The 23,625-nt window shown below is 40.6% G+C and overlaps 1 protein-coding gene across 6 annotated transcripts in view; it reads left to right on the top strand.

The window, feature by feature from the left end:
- The first annotated feature begins 3,100 nt into the window (after positions 1–3,100).
- The window catches only part of FUT8 (fucosyltransferase 8), a 315,512-nt gene continuing 294,987 nt past the window's right edge, over positions 3,101–23,625 (top strand). For 3 of the 6 annotated variants that reach the window (XM_069596833.1, XM_069596835.1, XM_069596832.1), the window contains exon 1: positions 3,101–3,243. The gene's annotated coding sequence lies outside the window, so the exon portion shown is untranslated. Of the gene's footprint in view, positions 3,244–3,938; positions 4,454–23,625 lie in introns of those variants that run through there. The other 3 variants (XM_069596831.1, XM_069596830.1, XM_069596834.1) reach the window with 3 other exon arrangements.

The following is a 23,625-nucleotide window of genomic DNA, read 5'->3' on the forward strand; positions in this document are numbered from 1 at the left end:
AGATAAAAACAAAAACATGGAACTCTATAATAAGGAGAGAACAAGAGTAGATGCTGAATAAGAAACCAACAGTGTGAACAACCTGACATTTTACCTTAATGGAGAAGACAGAAATTTCAGCCATGGAGGCAAGTCATAGGGAAGGATAGTTTGCCTAATTTCATTGGTCTTTAAATCAATCGCTTCATTTATTCTTTTGATTGGAAAGATTGACTTTGGCTCTTTAATGAGTGGATGTAGTTGGAATTTCTATGGCTTAAAAGTGACTTAAAATGTTATTGGATTTGAAAGTATGGACAATTTTTCCATATTTTATTGTTATAGTTCCTGCCAATGGGGTGTCAAGCTAGCTAGATGTATTGTTTTAGAACTGACAAACAACTAAAGTTTATCTAGTCCAACTTTTTTATTTTGCAGATGAGAAAACTAAGGCCCAAACGGGTAAAATGATTATCTCAAGGTCATACCTTCTTGCATGTAGTAGTAACAGTGCTGTCTTTTGGATGATTTGCTGTAAAATGGAATCCTCTGAGTAAAATGTAGCTAGAATAACAATTAGAAAACAAGGTTAAAATTTTGTTTAAATTTTAAAAAAATTTATAAGAAAGTTTTCAGGACTGATACTCAGTTGGTCCACATTGGTAAAGATGGAAAATTTTCTAAACTGTTTGGTAAGTAGTTGCTCTGAACCTCCTGAGAGTCTCTTCAACCTTTCTCTCTGATCCCTCCCACCACTGTAATAAGGGGCCCACCTCAAAGGGATGATTTTAAAGTTAAATAATGGAGATAAACAGTTTATCATGGGACCTGGCACTCAGCAATATTATAACTTGTCTATTATTTTTATTATTGCCATTGATGAAATGGTAGTCAATTTCAAACTAGCTCCTACATGAAAGTTCAGGATTTTGGAAATGTGATGGTATTCAAGCTCATTAACTTTGATCTAGCTAATTTCGTGATACAATAGCTTCTCATGTACTCACTAACTTTCATTTTGATCTTTTCTATTGTCTAATGGTTGACTCCACTTCACCCCACCTGCAAGACCCCACAAGTTCTGGTTGATGAAAGAATTTTATCTAGGCTGTGAAAAAGAATATAAAGTATGGACAAGGTTCTATTAGTTCTTAGTAAAACATCTCATAAAGAATGTTCTGTACAGTGTTTTGTTGAGCAGAACTTGCCTGTAAGTTTTCAGATAAGCAAAGATAGGCCTAACGCCTCGCTGGTGACAGAGCCGTGGGGGTTGTGGAGCAATTCTACCTGCTCGAGCAAATATCAGACACCAGGCATGATGAGAGGCAGATGGAGTAAGAAGAGATGGAGGGTCCAGAAGCATAGAGGGAGACTGGAGCTTCTGGAGAAATCAGCCTTTGACAGACATGTCTTTGGTAGCCAGAGATGTTTAGAATCTTTTGGGGATTTTTTTTCCTGTCAGAAATTTAACCCAGCAAGAAGGCAGAGTTTCAGTAGTAACCTCTTTCGTAACAGTAAATGAAATGTGTTTTTTAAAAGCTGCAACTGTTGGGAATTTTCTTGAAATTCATTACTGGCCCAGACCTTAATGTGTAAAGATTGGTTCTCAAAAATCAGTTGTTTAACTGATATGGTGGCCACTAAATGCTGGACATGTCCTGGAAAGGGCTGTGTTCTGTCAGTAACTGAGATGTACATTGACTCAACAGAATGTAATCCAAATTGTTAAAGGACTAGTTTCTGAGTATATTTATTTTACAGACAGCAAATTATCTGGTTTGGGCTTCCGAAGAGGTGGGTTCAGTCCCTGGGTGGGGAAGATCCCCTGGAGAAGGAAATGGCAACCCACTCCAGTATTCTTCCCTGGGAAATGCCATGAAAAGAGGAGCCTAGTGGGCCTGGTGGGCTATAATCCATGGGGTTACAAAAGAGTTGGACATGATTTAGCCACTAAACAACAAGAAGACAAGAACCAGCCTATAAATGTGCAAGAAATTCCAGACAAACATTCTTTGGACAGATTTCATTTTTTTTTTTTTTTGAGCAGAAAGAGGTAGAGAATATAAATATTTCACTTCCTAGGCTTTTGGAAAGGAAAAATGAAGGCAATATTAAAAAACCCAGGAATTTTGAGGCAAATGTAAAGGAAAGCTTTGAAACTGGAGATCTTAAAGTTAAACATGCTTGCTAAAGTATTGTTAAAAAGTACTGTTTAAATTAAGAAAGCAGATATAGACCTCGCCTCTGACTTCTAAAAAGTACCTAGAGTTTGACTGTTAAAACTTTGGCCTTTAATCTATCTTACTATGGCATAAATCTACAATTTCTGTTCAATTCCAACTGAGGTATGTAGCCATTATAGCAGACTTTTGTTCAGTTTATTAACTTAGCGCAGAAACCTCTGCAGTGAGCGATAGCAACCACGCATAGGATAAATGATGGATGAATGATGGAATATAAAAGCTAAGCTAGAATACAGTTCTGGCTCTGCCAGTATATATTTTTGTGTAACCTTAGATCAGTCACTCTACTTTTTTCTCAAATTTCTCTTCTTACAGGGAGACAATCATAAAAATGACTGGAAACTACCACTTCACTGAGAGCTTTTTCTTTAAAGGGCTGATGATAAAAACCAATCGCAAGGTCCAGCAAACCTCTTTCAGAGGAAACTAAACTTCTTGAGGGCAGGGAACTTTTTTTATTTTTGAATTAGCAGAATCTTATTTGTATTTCTGTAGTACAGTTTCTGGACTCTAAAAAGGTGTCAACAAGTATTGTAAATTTATTATTAGGCAGATTGCAGTCTTGGCAGCCTCTTAAATCTCTTTTCTGTGATCCTTTCATACTTGGCATCTAAAAGGCCGCCGACCTTCGCTCTGTGATAGGTTCCCAAGGCATGTACTTAAAAATATCCAAGTCTAGAGAAGTCATTCTTGTCTTTACTGGCACCATTTCGCTTTCTCAAGGTATTGCACCCAGGCTTGGGATCTGGGTCCGGAGGCTACAGGGAAGAGTTCGGTACGGGAAGCTCATCCTCCCGCCCTCCGATTGGCTGACCCGCACTCCACTCACGCGGCTCGTGTCTCTGATTGGCCTCCGTAGCACCCCCCCCGCCCCCCCCGCCTCGGCTCGCGACTACTTTGTGTGCCTGGGCGGCGCGCTCAGCTCCTCCGGCTCAGCTCGCCGACAGGGCTGGACTGGGCTAGCTCTTCGGCCCACTGCTCTGCATCGCGGGCGCCAGGAATTTTCCCGAGTCCGAGCCGGGTAGGAAGCATCCTAGGGAAAAGCTGCCTCCTCCGCCCCATGTTCTCTTTCCCGTACTGAATAAACTTCCGCCTTGGAGGGGTTGTTGCAGCCGCGGGTCGGGGGGAGAGGCCAGGCACCGAACCCAGGCTCTCATGGGGGAGGGGTCTTTCTGTCCAGGCGAATGACCAGCTCTCAAAAGATTAAACCGGGCTTCGCTATTCGCATGGGAGTGCGATGCCATTCTATGATCGTGCTTTGCAAGCTGCAGCGGAGCGGCCAGACCTGCGCTACGGGGGCTGAGCAGCAGCGATCACTCCTAAAAAGTAGCAAGGAGCCTGCTTCATATCTCCAGTACCAGTGGTACTTAAGGGCCGCGGGCTGATCTGGCACGGGCCGATCAGTTTCCCGGCGGTTGAGAATACGGCATTCCCCGGAGGTGGCGCTCCCGGGAGTGGGGAAGCCCGGCTCCGCTCGCGCCTCCTTCAGCCTCTGGCCTTCAAGCGGTAGAGGGCGGCCTACACTCGTGTCGGAGTCGGCGCCCGTGCGCACACCCTGCTGCCCCTGCTAGAAGTCTTCCCGTCCCGCTGTGGCTCAGCCCGGCAGTCGGACGCTGCGGCTACGCGGTCCACGGGCGCGGCGAGAAGGGGGCGGGGAGAAACCCTGGCACAGGCGGGGGTCGCCGTAGGAGGCAGGGGCCAGCGCATGCGCGCCTTCTCCCAGAAGCTTGGGACGCCGAGGGGGCGCGCGCTCCCATTCGCGCGGGCACGGTTGCGCTAGCTGAGGCTTCCCCGCCTGCGTTCGCGGTCAGAGCCGCTCAGGCGCGTGCGCGTGTTATCTCCGGTAGACCCGAGTAGCCCGTTTCTCCTCGCTCCAGGCCCCCGCCCCTCGCCGCCCCCCGGCCGACCCGTCCCCTTCCTCTCCTCGCGGAATGGGGCCGGCGCTGCTCGGGGTCGCGCGCCCGGGACCCGGCTCGTGCTCGGTCTCGCGCTGTCAGCGACTGCCTGGCTCGCGCCGCCTCGCGCTTTCCCTCAGTCAGTGGCGCCGAAGGCTCCGTTAAGCAGCGACGGCGGCGGTTCCTGTTTCCGTTTCTTCCTCTCCCTTCAGTAGGGAGTAGCATCCTCCACCCAGCCACCCCTCCCACTTCCCCAACGCGGGGCAGCTGCGGCTGCGGGCTGTAGCGGCGGCGGCTGCTGGGGAACGGCGGAGACCGCCTCTGCTCCCGCCTCGGGTAAGGGGGCGTTTGGGAGCCGGGCCCCGCGCGCCCCGGGGTCTGGAGGTGGGCAAGCGCGGGATCTCAGGAGGCTCCGGGGAGGTGCCTGCCGGCCGTCGCAGCTCTCTTTCCCCCGAGGAGACCCCCGGGCCTTTTGCTGCCACTGCTGCTGCTTATGCAGCGGCTCCGGGGAAAGTGGGGAGGGAGCCCCCGGGACCCTCTGATGGGTGCCTTTGCGCGGCCGCGGGGGTGCGGGGGGGTGGGGGCGGCGGGCAGGGGACTAGGGACTCCTGCCGCCTCGGCCGGGCGTGGAGCGGCTCGGCTGCTGCCCTCGGCGTCGCGCATCCTTGGTTAGGGCAGGGGCTGAAACCGAGGACAGGAGATGGGGGCAGGGGTGGGAGGTGTCCCTCGTATCCTCTGCTCTCACCTGCCCTTTCTCCAGCAACTCGCTCCCTGGTGTCACAGACTGTGAGGAGGAGCATGCTTGTGCTTTAAGGGCTTTCCTGAGGGGTTCTCCGGCAGGAAATCGGGGAATGGACCCGTGCAAAGATCCGCTCCCGGCGAGGGGCCAGTGCCAGGGCAGTTTCACGGCTTGAGTGCCGCTGCACCCTCGTTTGACGTGGAAATGATGAGCTGGCTGCTTTAGAGCTCCAAACTTATTTGGGAAGGTTAAATGAGTTCCTAAATATTTATTTATTTAACCTCCAGTTAAAGGAGGTTTGTCCTGCAAGAGTGAGTGGGCTGCCGTGTGCAGCACCTGTTTTTTTTTTTTTTTTTCTCACAGTGGGGATTGCAATCTTCAGCTACACATAACGTCAGAGACGCAGTGTATTTCTTAAGTTAAATGGCAGTGTCATGGTTAGAATTTATCCCTGGTGAGCTTTAGCGTTTGAGTGAGGCCTTGGATAGAGCAGGGTGTTCTTTCTTATTCCCACATTTGAGTTAGTTTACAGTTGACTTAATCCAGCTCAAGAGTGTGGACCTAGGCAAGCCAGAATCTCCTGTAGAAAACACCCAAACCTCAAGTAACGCAGACTAAATTTCGACAAAAGTTTTCTCTCAGTTTACAGTTAAACTCATCACATGTAACTGATTGAACTTTGGCTTGGTTCTCTTTAGAAACTGCAAGCAAGGTTTAATTGCAGTTTTTTGCTCCCTTGTTATTCTTGGGGATAAGTGCATATTTATTTTCTTGATTTACTTGTTTTTATGCATATTTCTTTTAAAGAATGCATCATATAGAAAACTTTTTAGGAGAGAGATTTGCAGCACTATAGAGTTATGCTGAAGTAGTGAAGTAAGTTGTATTCTCTCTTGAAAGTAACTTAAAATTAACCTGAAATCCTATGATGTGTAATAAAGCCTTGTACATTGCTAGCCTTGTGAAATATACCATAAAATGCACGTAGTAAATCTTAGTTTGATGTATACCTATTACAATAGTAAGGATAAGGTGGGAATTTAAAGATTTGAAATTATGATTTTATAGCTTAGTATGTAAAAATGCAGGGTATTAGAAATGAATAGGATTTAAGGAACATAGAAGGGTGGGTTGGAGGCGTGAATTTTCCTTTTCCTGCTTTATAAACTGAGGATTTTACTTAAATTGCTGAACAGCTGGAATGAAAGTTGCATAGATAGCAGAAACAGATGCAAAAATGTGTCTTTGATCAAGTAGTGAGTTAACATGAAGAATATCTTGTGGTTTATTAAGACAGTGATTCAAAATAATTTCCATAAAACATAGCATTCTACAGATTGTATTTTAGGATGTTCTTAAATTGAAATAGACACTTAAAGTTGTTTTCCTTCAAGTCGGTTTTGAGAGATAGAATTGAAAAACAGTAACTTAGATTACATTCTGCAGTATTTGGTTACAAGTTTTAACTAGTTATTTTAAGGCATTGGAGTGTCTTTAAAAGTGGTGAATTTTTAAATCACTAGTGGCTTGGAAAACCTTGTGTTCCTTGTTTATTTTTTTAAGTGCCCGTTATATCAGTAGGTTGGTCTGGAGGGGGAGCTAGTGCCAAAGCAAAGCATGGCTTAATATATGTTTGAACTTTTTAAAACACCCCAAACCAGATTTTTATGACCAGAAAGAAATTTAATTTTTAGTTAAAAGAGGAAGGGAGTTGATAATGGATATATATCTTATCTGTCCATAGTTAGTTGTGGAGTATATATATTGTATATTACAAATTAGTTAGAAGTTTTTTTCGTGATCTGAAAATAAATGCATAAGGTTTGTTAAATTTCTCATTTTAAACCTCTGAAAGTATGTCTCCGAACTTAGGGTATATGATGATAGTTTCTTAACCTTCTTATGCATTGCATCAGAAAGGAAGCAGTATTTGTTAACCCTTTGTGCATGTTGTATCTCCTTAAGTTTTTTCTTTATAATATCTATAGTCCTAAAATTTCAAAAGAGCTTCAAGTAGAGTCTTATAAGAGCAAAGATATCAAGTGTGTAGTATTTAGCTAGGTGTTTATCAATAGCTAGGTATTTATTTATCAATAAATACTAGCTAGGTATTTATCAAAAGTAAAGGTAATTGCAATAAAAAAATGGGTCCTTTAAACATCTGGAGGGCAGGATCCCAAGGTCACTTCTTAACATCTCTCTCCTGCAATATAATGCAGTGAGTCCAGCTGATCTATGAAATTGAACTTGTGCTTTTGAATATGAAGCAGTAATTTTTTTTATCTGTGACACTTTATTTAGGTTTCTGAACTGCAGTCAGTTTTGATTTTACTTCTTACGGTTCACATATTCTTTAAATTCAAGGTTAGGATTGATTGTGTGTACATTAAAATCAGAATATTTTAGTTTTCTGAGGGTAGTAGTTGGGTTGTTCTCCGTTGCTGTTCATTGTGTAAATAGAATTTTGGTGGTGGTAAAATAAAAAAGTAGATTCTTTGAAAGGAATGAAAATATCTGTGAGATACAGAATAGTGAGGAGTTTACTGTATTTAAAAAGTTAATGCTATAAATTAATCAGTTTAATAAGATTCTAGAATATTTTCTTATTTTTTTTCATTTCTTTAATGGTTCTTTTTGATTCACTGCACAGTATGAGTAAATCTCTTGGTTTAATTAAATGGTGAACATACCCATTTCATATTATAGCACACTTATAAAAGTAAAAGCATTTTCATTTCATAGTCATAAAAGCAAATGTAAAAATAAACATGTAATTAAGTTTCTTTACTTAAAAATAAAACAAAATTCAGATTCTAAACAACTCTGAAACCAGCATAATTTTTCTACTCAGGCATCAGTACTAGTCCTACTGGTACTTTTCAAATGAGATGTCAATCTCCAGTCTTCTGTAGTCAACAGTAGTATTGTAGATATAGGATTTAGAGGATCAATACCAAGTTTCCCTTGGTTCTCCTGTTGATGGTTCTCTGGCTTGTATTTCTGTACCATATAGTATATGGTTTTGCAGTTTGAATTGATACTGAATTGTACTATTGAATTGTAGCTTGTTATAATGAAAGAAACATGTCTAAAAGTAAGGAATAATTAAAACTGATTCTTTTAAAAAAGACCTTTTAAAATTCAGAGCAAAGAAGGTTATATGGGTATATATATATGTATATATATTTCTAACAGATTAATCTCAAGTCTCAACCTTCCTTTCTCTCTACATTCTAGTTTCCTGATTACATCTCCCCTTCTCCAACCATCCTCCATCATCCTGTGATTTTCTCTTTGTGATAATTAGGAATCAAACCAATAAAATGAAACATATCATTCACTTAGCATAGTTTTTTCTTCCTTGATTAAATGACTTTATATCAGTCCGTATAATATTTTAAAGATAAAGCCCATATGGACTTTATGCAATACTCTAGATTTTCCTTTTAATGGAAGAAGAACAAATAGGGCCTGTGGGATTATAGCATGTATTTCAATACCAGAGTTATTCATGCTCTTTACAGAAAGTAGAGCTATAGAGTTAATTTCATTTACATTTTTAAAGATACAGGCTTTATTTGCTAAAAACCCAATATTACACTCATTTACTACTTTTAAAAATATCTTTTTGTGATAATTTTTTGTCAGAAAAGAACATGTGAAGAGGAAATGTGTTGAATTTTAAGTTTAAAAAAATTGACAAATTGACACATAAGGCTAGAAAAGATGTAATTCAAACTTGCCTTTGCTATCATTCTCTTTTCTTTTGTGTTGGTTCTATAGTATAACTTCTTCACTTAAGCACTGGAATAAAGCTTTGAAGATCACTCCTGAAATGCTCTCCTGTATTTGTTGTATCTAAGAACTTGGGTTTTTTTTGGAAATTAAACTAATTCAGGGATAAACTGAATAAACATGATTTAACATATTTACATTAAGAAGATCAGGCTTAATGTTTCTACTTGTCACAGTCTCAGTGACTGGTAGGTGTAAATAAGGCTCATATTAGAAAATAAATAATAAACTATTGATGCTAATCTTTGATGTAAATGGGACATTAAGCTCATGTTTATTTTAGCATCTCAGTTATGAGAAGTGTTACATCATCTGAGTTGTAAGTGCTGTAGCTTTCTGTTTGTAAATGAACAAAAGTGAAGGGAAATGGAAGATTGTTCTATTTGATTTACCCCAAATTTGTAACTAAAATGAACCTGTTTTGTGTCTGTGTAAATCTTATTTTTTTTAAGACTGTTAATGAACCATGAATGAGTTTTAAATTTTTACTAATTTATGGCTGGCTGTTTATATTCCTTAGATGAGATAAATGCCATTTAATATGACTTAACACCTAGAGCTTTAGAATAAATTTGTCTGAGGTAAAAATGGTATTTACAAACCATCAAGCTGCAAAAGCATCCCAATGTTATTAAATGAGTTAATATTCCATAAGCTAGCTTTTAAAATCACTTCTATAGTTTAAAAAATTAATTTATTGTAATATCTTGATAAATAGTAAAGGTGGAAAAATAGTTTGTAGCTTTTATATTTCATTCATTGTCTCAGCCTTAGGTAAGCTTGGAACCAGTGAAGGGTGGGAGACAGAGAGGGGATGTACTGGTTGATGAACCTGCTTTCTTTAGAGGTGAGGGAGATTTCTTTTCCAGTTTTTTCTACTCCATCCACTCCCTAGAGATGATAAATCTGTCTTCTTTTCCAACAGTGGTGACAAATCTGGGAGTTACCTTTGCAGGATTTTTTTTTTCTTCCTTAGAGTTCATAGAATATTTCCTGGTAAAACATTAGCTTTTATGTTAACAATAATTTTTATTAAAATGGCTTCATTCTCTTGCAACAGTAGGCAAGAGACTGGAAGAAATACAGATTGACGTGGGGTTTAATTATTGAAAGTCACTCAGTTGTGTCTGACTCTTTGCAACCCCATTGGCTATATATAGTCTGTGGAATTCTCCAGGCCGGAATACTGGAGTGGGTAGCTGTTCCCTTCTCTAGGGGATCTTTCCAACCCAGGGATGGAACCCAGGTCTCCCCCATTGCAGGCGGATTCTTCACCAGCTGAGCCACCAGGGAAGCCCAAGAATACTGGAGTGATACTGGAGTGGGTATTCTATCCCTTTTCCAGTGGATCGTCCTGACCCAGGAGTTGAACCGGGGTCTCCTGCATTGCAGGCGGATTCTTCACCAACTGAGCTACCAGGGAATCCCAATTCATTATTAAGCATTTATTAATGATTTTGTATAAAAAGGGATATGGGAGGTGTTGGTTCATTGTTAGGAGTCCTGTGTCAGTCATATTATTGTTCTGCTTACTATTAAATACATGGCAGTCCCTTCTTCCATTTCTTGAAATGCAGTCTTATGCCTTCTCTGTTATTTTTGTCTTCATCTGTGGAGTTTCTGACTACACGGAATTGCTTTTTAGAATGTCTCTTTACCTCCTTCATCTGCCTCATTGGAATAATTTAATGTTTAAAAAAAAACAAACGACAAACCCAAACAGTAGGAACCTATGTCCATTGAAGAGAACAGCTTTGAAACAAAAATGGACAGTAATGTTCTTTCATGGGAGTAGTTTTAGCAGACCTAAGCCAGTTATTGTGGAATATTCACAAGGAGAAAGTATATATTTGATGATTAGGGCCCTAGTCATTAGAGATCTGACTGATTTAATTTCTCTAGCATATGGAGTTGTACCTGAAAGAGATATATTCAGTAGAGATTGTAATTTTTTTTGTATGTGTTGAGTTTTGTGAGTAACTACTTAATTCAGTCAGTTACCAAATGGCAAAAGGTTGTAATTTTGAGAAAAATCTATTCTTTAAAATTAGAACTTAAGCCAGGGTAAATATTTTGTTTTCTTTTTGCAAGTTTCAAATTTTTACTTATCTTTTAGAAAGTTATTGAAATTCTAGGGTTTAGGAGGTGGTAATTGAAGCTCTTGAGTCAAAAAGTCTTTCTTCAGCATTGGTTAAATAAGCCTCAGTGGCATGAGAAAGGTAGATGTACTGAGTAATTCTGACTGCTTCCTCTGACATGATTACGGACATCTGGGCCTTCACCAGTTAGAACTGTTTGTTTTTAAGAACCAAGCAGTAGATTACCAGCTTGATACTTACGGTGTAACGCATTCATAGAATGAATGATATAATGTTATTTTTAATTTGTAAGTAAATGAGGACTATGCTTCTTGTGCTGAGTAGGCTAAAGAGTTGTATACCTAATAAGGATGTACAAATAATAAACTAAAGAAACTTGCTAATATGCAGTTAGGAATGGTTCCTCTTATTAGTGTTTATAATGGCACAAATTATAATGGTGAAAATGAAATCAGCGAAGAACTCTGTTTTGGAGCAGTTTGTTAGATAACAGATATCTGGTCTATAACTGTCTGCAGAAGTTCACTTAGAGCCATGCAGAATCCTACCTAAAAGGAAATAATGATCAACAAATAAAGTATTTTGGAAGGAAATGTGCATGTTTTTTTCTGTGTATATTTGCACAGTGCCTGTCACCTTCTCTTTCCATGTCAAATATAAGGTTAGAAAGTCAGGTATTTAACTTTTGAAAATTCTGAAGGGAAAAGGATCTGAAGTTTGGAAAAAGGCTGGTTTCTTCATGTTTTAGTACTCCTTTTTGACATAAAATTTTCTGAGAGCTCCCTAGAGGAGGATTGTAGGGTTTGTAGGATTTGTAGGGTTAAAATCTGAGTTCTTTCTTAGCAATTTTTTTGGATTGCTTTATTGAAGTTTATTGGACGGGGAGGCCTGGCGTGCTGTGGTTCGTGGGGTTGTAAAGAGTTGGACATGACAGAGACTGAACTAAACTGATTGAAGTTTGATTTATATGTCATAAAATTCACCATTCAAATTTTAGTAACTTTATATAGTTGGTGTCTCAGTGGTATAGAATCTGCCTGCCCATGCAGGAGATGTGGTTCAGTCCCTGGGTCGGGAAGACCCCCTGGAGAAGGAAATGGCAACCCACTCTAGTATTCTTGCCCAGAGAATCCCATGGACAGAAGAGCCTGGTGGTACAGTCCATGGGGTTGCAACTTCGTGACTAAACAACAATAATATAGTCATACAACAGCTATCACAATCCAATTTTAGAACATTTTTGCCTTCCAGAAAGTGTCCTCTTGCCCATTTGCCCAACCCCTATTCCTCCCCTCAGCTCCAGGCAACCACTTGTCTGTATTTTGTCTCTGTAGTTTTGTGATTTATAGAAATTAGACATTAATGGAGTCATACAGTAAATGATCTTTTGTTTCCTGGCTCTTTTCATTTAGTATGGATTAAGAAGGGATAAAGTAGAAAAGCTTTGAGCTTGGAATCTGGAGACCTGGATAGGAGTATTATCTCTGCCACCCAGATGTATAAACTCGGGTAAGCCATTTGCCCTCTCTGGGCCTCTGCTTCTTTCTCCATCAAGTGAACTATTTTAATTTTCTTCTATTTTGGTTTTCACACCTTGGTAGACATTCACTGACCTTTCCCTGGAACGTACCTTAACTCTTTCCTTTAACACTTTATGTCTACATACGTTTTTTCTGAATCAAAAACAAGGCTTATGGTCTTAAGAGGTGACTCAGCAATGGACAAATCTGAGACTGCCTTAAAGCATCAGGATGACTGATTAAACCTTTTCTTGGGCATTTTTTAGTTCATGTGTACAACTTTGAGAATAGGGATAGTCTTAATTGCTGACTTAATAATTAAGACTTTTGAAGAGAATAAAAGCAAAGTTGAATAATTGTCGGAGGTAGGGCTTTAATAGTGATGGAAGCTTCTTAGGAACATACGAAAAAATTATGCTTTTTAGTTGTTTTTTGTTCTGGAAGTAGAAAGTGGAGTAGAGCTTTTTAAATTAAGTTTGAGCCAAGTTGGGCTCCAGGAAGAAAGGCCAAAGGAGATATATGGCTACTGTCCTAGGGCTCATCTGGAGGCAAAGCTGACAGATAACATTCAGGTGACAAATTAGGGAAAAAATATGTATATAGGGAATTAAAAATGAGGGGTGTGCATGTGTATACGTATGTGTAGCAGGTATAGACCACAGACTGAGTAGGCTGGTATCAGGTATATGCCAAGGGTGTAATTTTCAGTATAGTATAGTAAAGAATTGATGCTTTTGAACTGTGGTGTTGGAGAAGACTCTTGAGAGTCCCTTGGACTGCACAGAGATCCAACCAGTCCATTCTAAAGGAGATCAGCCCTGGGTGTTCTTTGGAAGGAATGATGGCTAAAGCTGAAACTCCAGTACTTTGGCCACCTCATGGGAAGAGTTGACTCATTGGAAAAGACTGATGCTGGGAGGGATTGGGGGCAGGAGGAGAAGGGGACGACAGAGGATGAGATGGCTGGATGGCATCACTGACTTGATGGACGTGAGTCTGAGTGAACTCCGGGAGTTGGTGATGGACAGGGAGGCCTGGCGTGCTGCAGTTCATGGGGTCGCAAAGAGTCAGACACGACTGAGCAACTGAACTGATAGTAAAAGACAGGGTATTGAAAAACAACTAAATTAAAAAATGAGAGTGCTGTGACTACTTTTAAATATTCAATAATTTTGACTCTTAGAAACTATCAGAGGTTCTTATATCATTTGCAGTGATAGGAAGTATGGCTATAAAATGATTGAACCTTTATTTTTATCCAACATAGTAGAATATATGAGTGGTGACCTGCAAATCAGGCCTTGTAGAGGAGGGGAATGTAGCTGTAAATGTATTTTACTGATGGTGTCATTAGAGCAGCATAAAAAAATTTGTTCATGCTTTATAGTCACACTTTTTTTGCTTGAAATGGTATTTTTATTTTAAATAAATCATCCTATGATAACCAAAAATATCCCCAAATCAAACCTGTATTAAATGAAGATTTTTCACTTTTGATAGTATTATAAAGATTGTGTTAAGACTTTAAAGGAGTTCCAAAAGTAGAATCCCAAAGCTTATTGTGCAATGGCAGCATTCTAGGAATAAATTTAAAGCTTTCTAAGGTGACCATTTTTATGACAATAATATTCTTTTGGATATATGCTATACCATGTATTTTTAAATGTCCCACTGAAATTGTGACCTCATGGATGGTAGCCTACCAGGCTCCTCTGTCCATGTGATTCTCCAGGCAAGAATACTGGAGTGGGTTGCCATTTCCTTCTCCAGGGGATCTTTCCCATCCAGGGATCAAACCCAGGTCTCCTGCATTGTAGGCAGATTGTTTATTATCTAAGCTACCAGAAAAGCCCACATATAAAATACCTAAATATAAATTATGTAATTGAAAAAATTTCAGTGTAAAGGAAGGGGAAACTTCTTCCTATAACTTATGAAGCTTCAAAATGTTAAAGATAATCATCATTCATATTTTCCCAGGGAATTTTAATTTTCAATCATAATAATAAGTGACAGCTGTCAGAAAGTATAGCCATTTCTACATTTAGAATTCTTTTTCTTTATATGAAGAAAGTGAAAGTGTTAGTTGCTCAGTCATGTCTGACTTTTTGCGACGCCGTGGACTGTAGTTCTACAGGCTTCTCTGTCCATGGGATTCTCCAGGCAAGAAAACTGGAGTGGGTTGCCATTCCCTTCTCCAGGGGATCTTCCTGACCGAGGGATCAAACTGGGGTCTCCCACATTGCAGGTAGATTCTTTACCATCTGAGCCACCAGGGAAGCATAGTTCTCTCAAATACTTGTCCTTAAGAAAATAGCTATTAGGGATTTGTTGAATAATCAGATACTACTTTCATATTTAAGCAAAACACCAAGCTAGACTAGGAACTACATTAAAGCAATAAAAATGATTAATTTCTAAGTTTTAATAAATTCTTAATGGGTGCTGCAAAATACTTAACATTTGTTTAACAATTCTTTTCTGACTGACTTCCTACAGGGGCTATTTCAGACTTTTCCTACCTCTTTCCTAGCCTGTAATGGTATACTGCTCTCAGACTTTGCAGGTTATTTCACTTGCTTTTTTTTTTGAAAAGTGTAAGACAGTTAAGACCATCAAACTGAGGCTTCCTCAGCTTTGGTTTCTTTATCAGTAAATTGTGTAATTTCCCCTCCTCTGTACCATTTGGTGTCAGTGACGTGTCCGTTAGGCTTTCACGACTACTTCATGACCATTTGTATCCCAGCTACTCTTTAGAATGGGTTTTCCCTGGTGGCTCAGTGGTGAAGAATCTGTCTGCAATGCAGGAGATGCGGGTTTGATCCCTGGATTGGAAAGAGAAGATCCCTTCTCTTCCCCAGGAGAAGGAAATGGCAACCCACAGCAGTATTCTTGCCTGGAAAATTCCATGGACAGAGGAGCCTTGTGGGCTACTGTCCATGGGGTCACAAAGAATTGAGCATGACTGAGCTACTGAGCACACAAGAGATAAAACAAAATTCAGTGTCGAACATTCTGTAACAAGATGAAGCTGTGCTTGTTCTAGTACCTTTAGAATATATAGGTTCATTAAGTTCACTCCTTTATCATTTTAATTTCAGTTTCTCCTAACAGCATCTTTACTGGCCTAAAAAAAGCAACAACAAAACCCCAAACCACTTTTCCTTATTCTTTCTGCCACTTCCTCCATCCTCTGCTCTTGCCCCCACCCCCACTTCTTTTGGTGTTACCCACAACCCAAAGTAAAAGCAGTATGTCTCTTGTTTTAATTTTTCTACCTTCTTTTTCTGTAAAACTATTCTTCTTATCTTTGTTAATGACCTTATGAACTGCCACACAGAGGCATTTCTAGTATTAGTTTTAACTTTTTAATTTTTCAGATCAGACAGTGTGAATCCCTTCTCCTGATTTTCCTTGTAACTCAGTAGTCCTGGTTCTCCTATATATTCTAGAAACTCTTCTTTTCTTTCACAAGGTCAACTTCTTCATTAAGTATTAGCCTTATACATTTTTCTTAATCTAGACTTTTTTCCTTGTAATGTTACAGTGTGTTTTAGCTTCAGTGAATACCTCTTTCAGACAACTCCTACCCATATGGAAGCTGCTTGACTTTCAGTTTTCAGCTTGAGAGCGCCACCTGTTTGTTATTCCATCAAGCTCAACGTACTCAGTACTGAATCTTCTCTCATCCAAACTGTATTAGTCTTTCTAACTTCCCTTTCTCTATTATTGGCTCATCTCTCTCATCCAAACTTGACCTCTGAGTTACCTTTGAATTCCCTCCCCATCAGATCCTTTCCACTGTCAAGCTGTAAATTCTGTTACTACAGTGTTTCTGTACTTCATCTGCTCTATTTCCTGTTTTTTAACTACAGAAATTTAAGTTCTCATTACTACTAACATAAATAATTATAATTTTGTAATTGCTGCAATAGAGGGAGAGGGGGAAGAGGCGGTTCTCCTAGGATGTGATCGGTAGGGAAAGAAAGTGACATTTAAGCTTGGCACTAAAGAATAAGTAGGGAAATTCTAGGCAGGCAAACTGAATAAAGACTTATTCAAAGTTTATTGTATGTTGTGAGCTCGTAAGACTTTTGCTTCAATCCTTACTGCATGTGGGTGTTTTTCCTATTGGCATGTGCTGTTGCCTTTCTTCAGATATTGAAGATCCAGAGAATGAATAATGTAAAGCCAGAGTGACACATGATAGTGTCTATCTTATATTACCTAGCTTTGAGTGAGCAGAGTGGTGAAAATATGAAGGGCTAAAAAGTGAGTACTGTTGGCACTGATGACTAGAAGCTGTCTTGAAGGTCCCTGACACTTGGAATGTAAATCTTCAATGGGCAGCTGTTTTCAGTCTACCGTTGATCTTAAACAACTCAGGTTGGACCTGTCCAGGTCCACGTATACTTTATATTTTCAGCAGTAAATGCTACAGTACTATAAGGTCTCTGGTTGATGGAATTTGTGAATGTGGAGGAACTGCAGTTACTGAGGGCTGACTGTAAATTACACTTGGATTAACCCCCACACATTTTCAAGGGTCACATATAACTCCATATGGCTTTATCTTTTATTTTTGCCTCTTTCCACACTTGTTTGATTGCCCTATAGTAGGACTTGGTAATATCTTTATATTAATAGTCACTAATAACAAAAGTAAATTAACTGAGGATCACAGCAAGTAAAGAAATGATTTACTATTTCTGTTCCCTTTGAGAAGCAAGATGTTTTGTGCTTTTCAAATGGGAAACACTGAAAATAACAACAGTTCTACAATGGTTACACCAAAATGTGACTTCCTGACTTTGCAAGTAGAACAACCTAGGCAGCATATTAAAAAAACAGAGACATTACTTTGCCAACAAAGGTCCATGTCATCAAAGCTATGGTTTTTCCAGTAGTCATGTATGGATGTGAGAGTTGAACAATAAACAAAGCTGAGTGCCAAAGAACTGATACTTTGGAACTGTGGTGTTGGAGAAGACTCTCGAGAGTCCCATGGAATGCAAGGAGATCCAACCAGACTATCCTAAAAGAAATCAGTTCTGAATATTTATGGGAAGGACTGAGGCTGAAGCTGAAACTCCAATACTTTGGCCACCTGATGCAAATAACTGACTCATTGGAAAAGACCCTGATGCTGGGAAAGATTGAAGGCAGGAGGAGAAGGGGATGACAGAGGATGAGATGGTTGGATGGCATCACCGACTCAATGGACATGAGTTTGAGTAAACTCTGGGAGTTGGTGATGGACAGGGAGGCCTGGTGTGCTGCGGTTCATGGGGTTGCAAAGAGTCAGACATGACTGAGTGACTGGACTGAACTGAGAATGGAGATAGAGCACTCCAGGAACAGCCAGATCCAAAAATTTAAATGTCTTACGGATCTTCTCCATTTCTTGACTTCTCTCTTTGTGTTGGTCTTATTATCTGCTTATGTTAGAAGGCTTTTTTCGACAGGAATGTATGGACTCTGACTACTGAGAACTTAAATTTCTGAAGGAAGACCTATAATTGGACCCATCCTTGGAGAGTTGTCATTGTCACCAGAACCACGTAAAATGACAGAGGGTCAGTTTCCCAAATCATGGGAATACTATAAACCAGAGAAATGAGAGAAGGAATGAGAAGTAGGCAAAAACCATCTATAATCATTAGACAGGAGGAGGAAAGGAAGGGAGTAGGAGATACAGGGAAAGGAGAATGCATATACAGGAGAGAGAAGCAGGTAAAGGGAAAGGAACTGTTATTAGCTGAGAGTTTACTGTGTGCTAAGCCTTGGGTTCCCCTTCATGGATCACAACCTTGTCATGACTAAGGGGATTGCATACCTCAGTGATGCATACCATGCCATGCAGGGCCACCCAAGATGGACTGGTCATAGTGAAGAGTTCTGACACAGTGGGGTCCACTGGAGGAGGAAATGGCAACTTGTTCCAGGATTCTTGCCTAGAGAACCCCATGAACAGTATGAAAAGGCAGAATGATATGATACCTGAAGATGAGACCCTTGCTGAAGATGAGGAAGCATGGTGTCCAGTATGCTGAGGAAGAGCAGAGGGCAATTGCTAATAACTTCAGAAAGAATGAAGTGGCTGTGCCAAAGTGGAAATGACACTCAGTGGTGGTTGTATCTGTTGGTGAGAGAAAAGGCCGATGTTGTAAAGAACAATATTCATAGGAACATGGAAGGTTAGGTCCATGAATAAAGGTAAACCAGATGTGCTCAAGCAGGAGATTGCAAGGTTGAACACTGACATCTTAGAAATCAGTGAACTAAAATGGACGAGAATGGGCAAATTTAATTCAGATGACCATTATACCTACTATTGTGGGCAAAATCCTTTAGAAGAAATGGAGTAGTCCTCATAGTCAACACAAGAGTCCAAAATGCCGTACTTGAGTGAAACCTCAAAAACAACACAGTGATCTTGGTTCATTTCCAAGGCAGCATCACAGTAATCCAAGTCTATGCCCTAACCCCTGATGCTGAAGTTGATGAGTTCTGTGAAGACCTACATACAACACCTTCTAAAACTAATACCAAAAGAAAAGATTCCCTTTCCATCATAGGGGATTGGAATGCAAAAGTAGGAAGTCAAGAGATACCTGGAATAACAGGCAAGTTTGGCAAATGAAGCAGGGCAAAGGCCAACAGAGTTTTGTTAAAAGAACATGCTGGTCATAGAAAACACCCTTTTCCAACAGTACAAGAGACAGCTCTACACATGGACATCACCAGATGTCAATACTGAAATCAGATTACTTCCCTCGTGGCTCAGTGGTACAGAACCCACCTGCCAGTGCAGGAGGCTTGGGTTCAGTCCCTGGGTTGGGAAGATACCTTGGAGAAGGAAATGGCAACCCACTCCAGTATTCTTGCCTGGGGAATTCCACGGACAGAGGAACCTAGAGGGCTCCCATCCATGGGGTTGCAAAAGAGTTGGACACAGGCTTCCCTGCTGGCTCAGACGGTAAAGCGTCTGCCTGCAATATGGGAGACCCGGGTTCAATCCCTGGGTCAGGAAGATCCTCTGGAGAAGGAAATGGCAACCCACTTCAGTACCCTTGCCTGGAAAATCCCATGGACAGAGAGACTGGTATGCTACAATCCATGGGTCGCAAAGAGTCAGACATGACTCAGTGACTTCACTAGTGACTAAACAGCAGCAATGATGTTCTTCGCAGCTGAAGATGGAGAAGCTCTATACAGTTAGCAAAACAAGACCTGAAGCTGACTGTGGCTCAGATCATGAGCTCCATATTGCAAAATTCAGGCTTAAATTGGAGAAATCAGAGAAAACCACCAGGCCATTTGGGTAAGACCTAAATCAAATCCTTTATGATTATACAATGGAGTTGATGAATGGATTCAAGGGATTAGATCTTGTAGACAGATCAGGTAGTGTGCCTGAAGAACTATGGATAGAGATTTGTAACACTGTACAGGAGGCAGTGGCCAAAACCATCCCAAAGAAAAAGAAATGCAAGAAGACAAAGTGGTTATCTGAGGAGGCTTTACAAATAACTGAGGAGAGAAGAGACATGAAAGGCAAGGGGCAAAGGGAAAGATACACAGGACTGAATGGAGAGTTCTAGAGAATAACCGGAAGAGATAAGAAGCCCTTCTTAAATGAACAATGCAAAGGGACAGAGGAAAACAATAGAATGGGAAAGGCTAGAGATTTCTTAAAAAAAAAAAATTGGAGCTATCAAGGGAACGTTTCATGCAAGGATGAGCATGATAAAGGACAGAAATTTTAAGGACCTAACTGAAGTAGAAGAGATTAAGAAGAGGTAGCAAGAATACACAGAAGAACTGTACAAAAGAGGTCTTAATGACTTGGATAACCATGATGGTGTGGTCATTCACCTAAAGCTAGACATCCTGGATTGTGAGGTCAAATGACTTAGGAAGTATTACTACCAACAAAGCTAGTGGAGATGACAGAAATCCAGCTGAGCTATTTCAGTTCAGTTCAGTTCAGTCATTCAGTCATGTCCGACTCTTTGCGACCCCATGAATCGCAGCACGCCAGGCCTCCCTGTCCATCACCAACTCCCCGAGTTCACCCAGACTCACGTCCATCGAGTCAGTGATGCCATCCAGCCATCTCATCCTCGGTCGTCCCCTTCTCCTCCTGCCCCCAATCCCTCCCAGCATCAGAGTCTTTTCCAATGAGTCAACTCTTCTCATGAGATGGCCAAAGTACTGGAGTTTCAGCTTAGCATCATTCCTTCCAAAGAAATCCCAGGGCTGATCTCCTTCAGAATGGACTGGTTGGATCTCCTTGCAGTCCAAGGGACTCTTAAGAGTCTTCTCCAACACCACAGTTCAAACACATCAATTCTTCAGCGCTCAGCCATCTTCACAGTCCAACACTCACATCCATACATGACCACAGGGAAAACCATAGCCTTGACTAGACGGACCTTAGTCAGCACAGTAATATCTCTGCTTTTGAATATGCTATCTAGGTTGGTCATAACTTTTCTTCCAAGGAGTAAGCGTCTTTTAATTTCATGGCTGCAGTCACCATCTGCAGTGATTTTGGACCCCCCCCCCCAAATAAAGTCTGACACTGTTTCCACTGTTTCCCCATCTATTTCCCATGAGGTGATGGGACCAGATGCCATGATCTTTGTTTTCTGAATGTTGAGCTTTAAGCCAACTTTTTCACTCTTCTCTTTCACTTTCATCAAGAGGTTTTTAGGTCCTCTTCACTTTCTGCCATGAGGGTGGTGTCATCTGCGTATCTGAGGTTATTGGTATTTCTCCCAGCAATCTTGATTTCAGCTTGTGTTTCTTCCAGTCCAGCGTTTCTCATGATGTACTCTGCATAGGAGTTAAATAAGCAAGGTGACAATATACATCCTTGACGTACTTCTTTTCCTATTTGGAACCAGTCTGTTGTTCCATGTCCAGTTCTAACTTGCTTCCTGACCTGCATACAGATTTCTCAAGAGGCAGGTCAGGTTTAAAACCCCCCAAAATGATACTGTTAAAGTGCTGCCGTCAATATGTCAGCAAATTTGGAAAACTCAGCAATGGCCAGTTCAGTTCAGTTCAGTCGCTCAGTCGTGTCCGACTCTTCACGACCCCATCGACCACAGCATGCCAGACCTCTCTGTCCATCACCAACGCTTGGAGTTTACTCAAGCTCATCTCCATTGAGTCGGTGATGCCATCCAACCATCTCATCCTCTGTCGTCCCCTTCTCCTGCTTTCCTTAATCTTTCCCAGCATCAGGGTCTTTCCCAGTGAGTCAGTTCTTCATATCAGGTGGCCAAAGTGTTGGAGTTTCAGCTTCAACATCAGTCCTTCCAATGAACACCCAGGACTGATCTCCTTTAGGATGGACTGGTTGGATCTCCTTTCAGTCCAAGGGACTCTCAAGAGTCTTCTCCTGTACCACAGTTCAAAAACATCAGTTCTTCGGCACTCAGCTTTCTTTATAGTCCAACTCTCACATCCACACATGACTACAGGAAAAACCATATCCTTGATAAGATGGGCCTTTGTTGGCAAAGTAATGTCTCTGCTTTCGAATATGCTATCTAGATTGGTCATAACTTTCCTTTCAAGGAGTAAGCATCTTAATTTCATGGTTGCAGTCACCATCTACAGTGATTTGGGAGCCCAGAAAAATAAAGACAGCCACTGTTTCCACTGTTTCCCCATCTATTTGCCATGAAGTGATGGGACTGGATGCCATGATCTTCGTTTTCTGAATGTTGAGCTTTAAGCCAACTTTTTCACTCTTCTCTTTCATTTTCATTTTCGTCAAGAGGCTCTTTAGTTCTTCACTTTCTGCCATAAGGGTGGTATCATTTGCATATCTGAGGTTATTGATATTTCTCCCGGCAATCTTGATTCCAGCAATGGCCAGAGGACTGAAAAAGGTCAGTTTTCATTTCAATTCCAGGACAATGCCAAAGAGAGTTCAAACTATTAATACCATACAGTTGTGTTCATTTCACATGCTAGCAGGGTAATATTCAAAATCCTTCAAGCTAGGCTTCTGCAATACCTGAACTGAGAACTTCCAGAGGTACAAGCTGGGTTTAGAAAAGGCAGAGGAACCAGAAATCAAATTGTTAACATTTGTTAGATCATGGAGAGAGCAAGGGAATTTCAGAAAAACATCTACTTCTGTTTCATTGACTACTCTAAAGTTTTGACTGTGTGGATCACAGCAAACTGTGTAAAATTCTTAGAGATAGGATACTAGACAAACTTATCTGTCTCCTGAGAAACCTGTATGTGGGTCAAGAAGCAACAGTTAGAGCCAAACATGGAACAATAGACTGGTTCGAAATTGGGAAAGGAGTCCATCAATGCTGTATATTGTCATCATGCTTATTTAACTTTTATCTAGTGTACATCATGCAGAATAACTGGTTGGATGAGTCACAAGCTGAAATCAAGATTGCTAGGAGAAATATTAACAACTTCAGATATGCAGATGATGCCACACTAATGGCAGAAAGCAAAGAGGAAATAAAGAGTTTGTCTATTCATCTGTTTAGAAGTTTGGGTTGCTTCTAGTTCTTGGCAGTTATAAGTAAAGCTGCTGAAAACATTTGAGAATAACTTTGTAAGAACACGAATTTTCATTTCCTTTTGGTAAATACCTAGGAGTGGGATTGCCGAATCATATGGTAAGTGTATGTTTACTTTTCTAAGAAACTGCCAAAATATTCTCTAAAGTTGGCTTCACCATTTTGTATTCCCGTGTTCAACATGTTTGAGCTCCAGCTGATCTTCATCCTTGCTAGCACTTGGTGTTGTCAGTTTCTTTTTAAGTTCTTTTCATAGATTTATGTCATTGTGCTTTTAATTTGTATTTTCCTAATGACTCATGATGCTGAGTATATCTGTGATTTAAAATGCATTTCTTTAACATTCTGAGAATGTGTATTTGTTTTTAAAAAAATGATTGTATTTTTTCCCCATGTCATACAGTAAATAGCTTTGACAAGGCCTTTGATGAGCATTTGGGTTATTGCTGCTACATCACACAATCCAGAGGACACCATTCACACACATACACACACAAAGTGCTCTGTGGAGTTGTGCAGTGCAGCAGTCCTGGCTATATATTTACAGCTATTATCTTGAGTTACTGATAATTAGTTTCCATGGAAAACTTGAGTAGTATCAACTGATGCATTTAAAAAAATAAGTTTTCAGGATTTCCCTGAAATGAAATTTTGTCCAGGAACAGGTTCTGAAAAAATGCCTTACAGGCAGTATGGCTAATGGATCAGACTTGGGAGATAGAAAGGCCTCTTTCAAATTCTCAGCTCCTCCATTTACAGCATTTACAGTGACTTTGGGCATCTTATC

The sequence above is a fragment of the Ovis canadensis genome, chromosome 7, assembly GCF_042477335.2.
Source record: "Ovis canadensis isolate MfBH-ARS-UI-01 breed Bighorn chromosome 7, ARS-UI_OviCan_v2, whole genome shotgun sequence".
Classification (NCBI taxonomy): domain Eukaryota; kingdom Metazoa; phylum Chordata; class Mammalia; order Artiodactyla; family Bovidae; genus Ovis; species Ovis canadensis.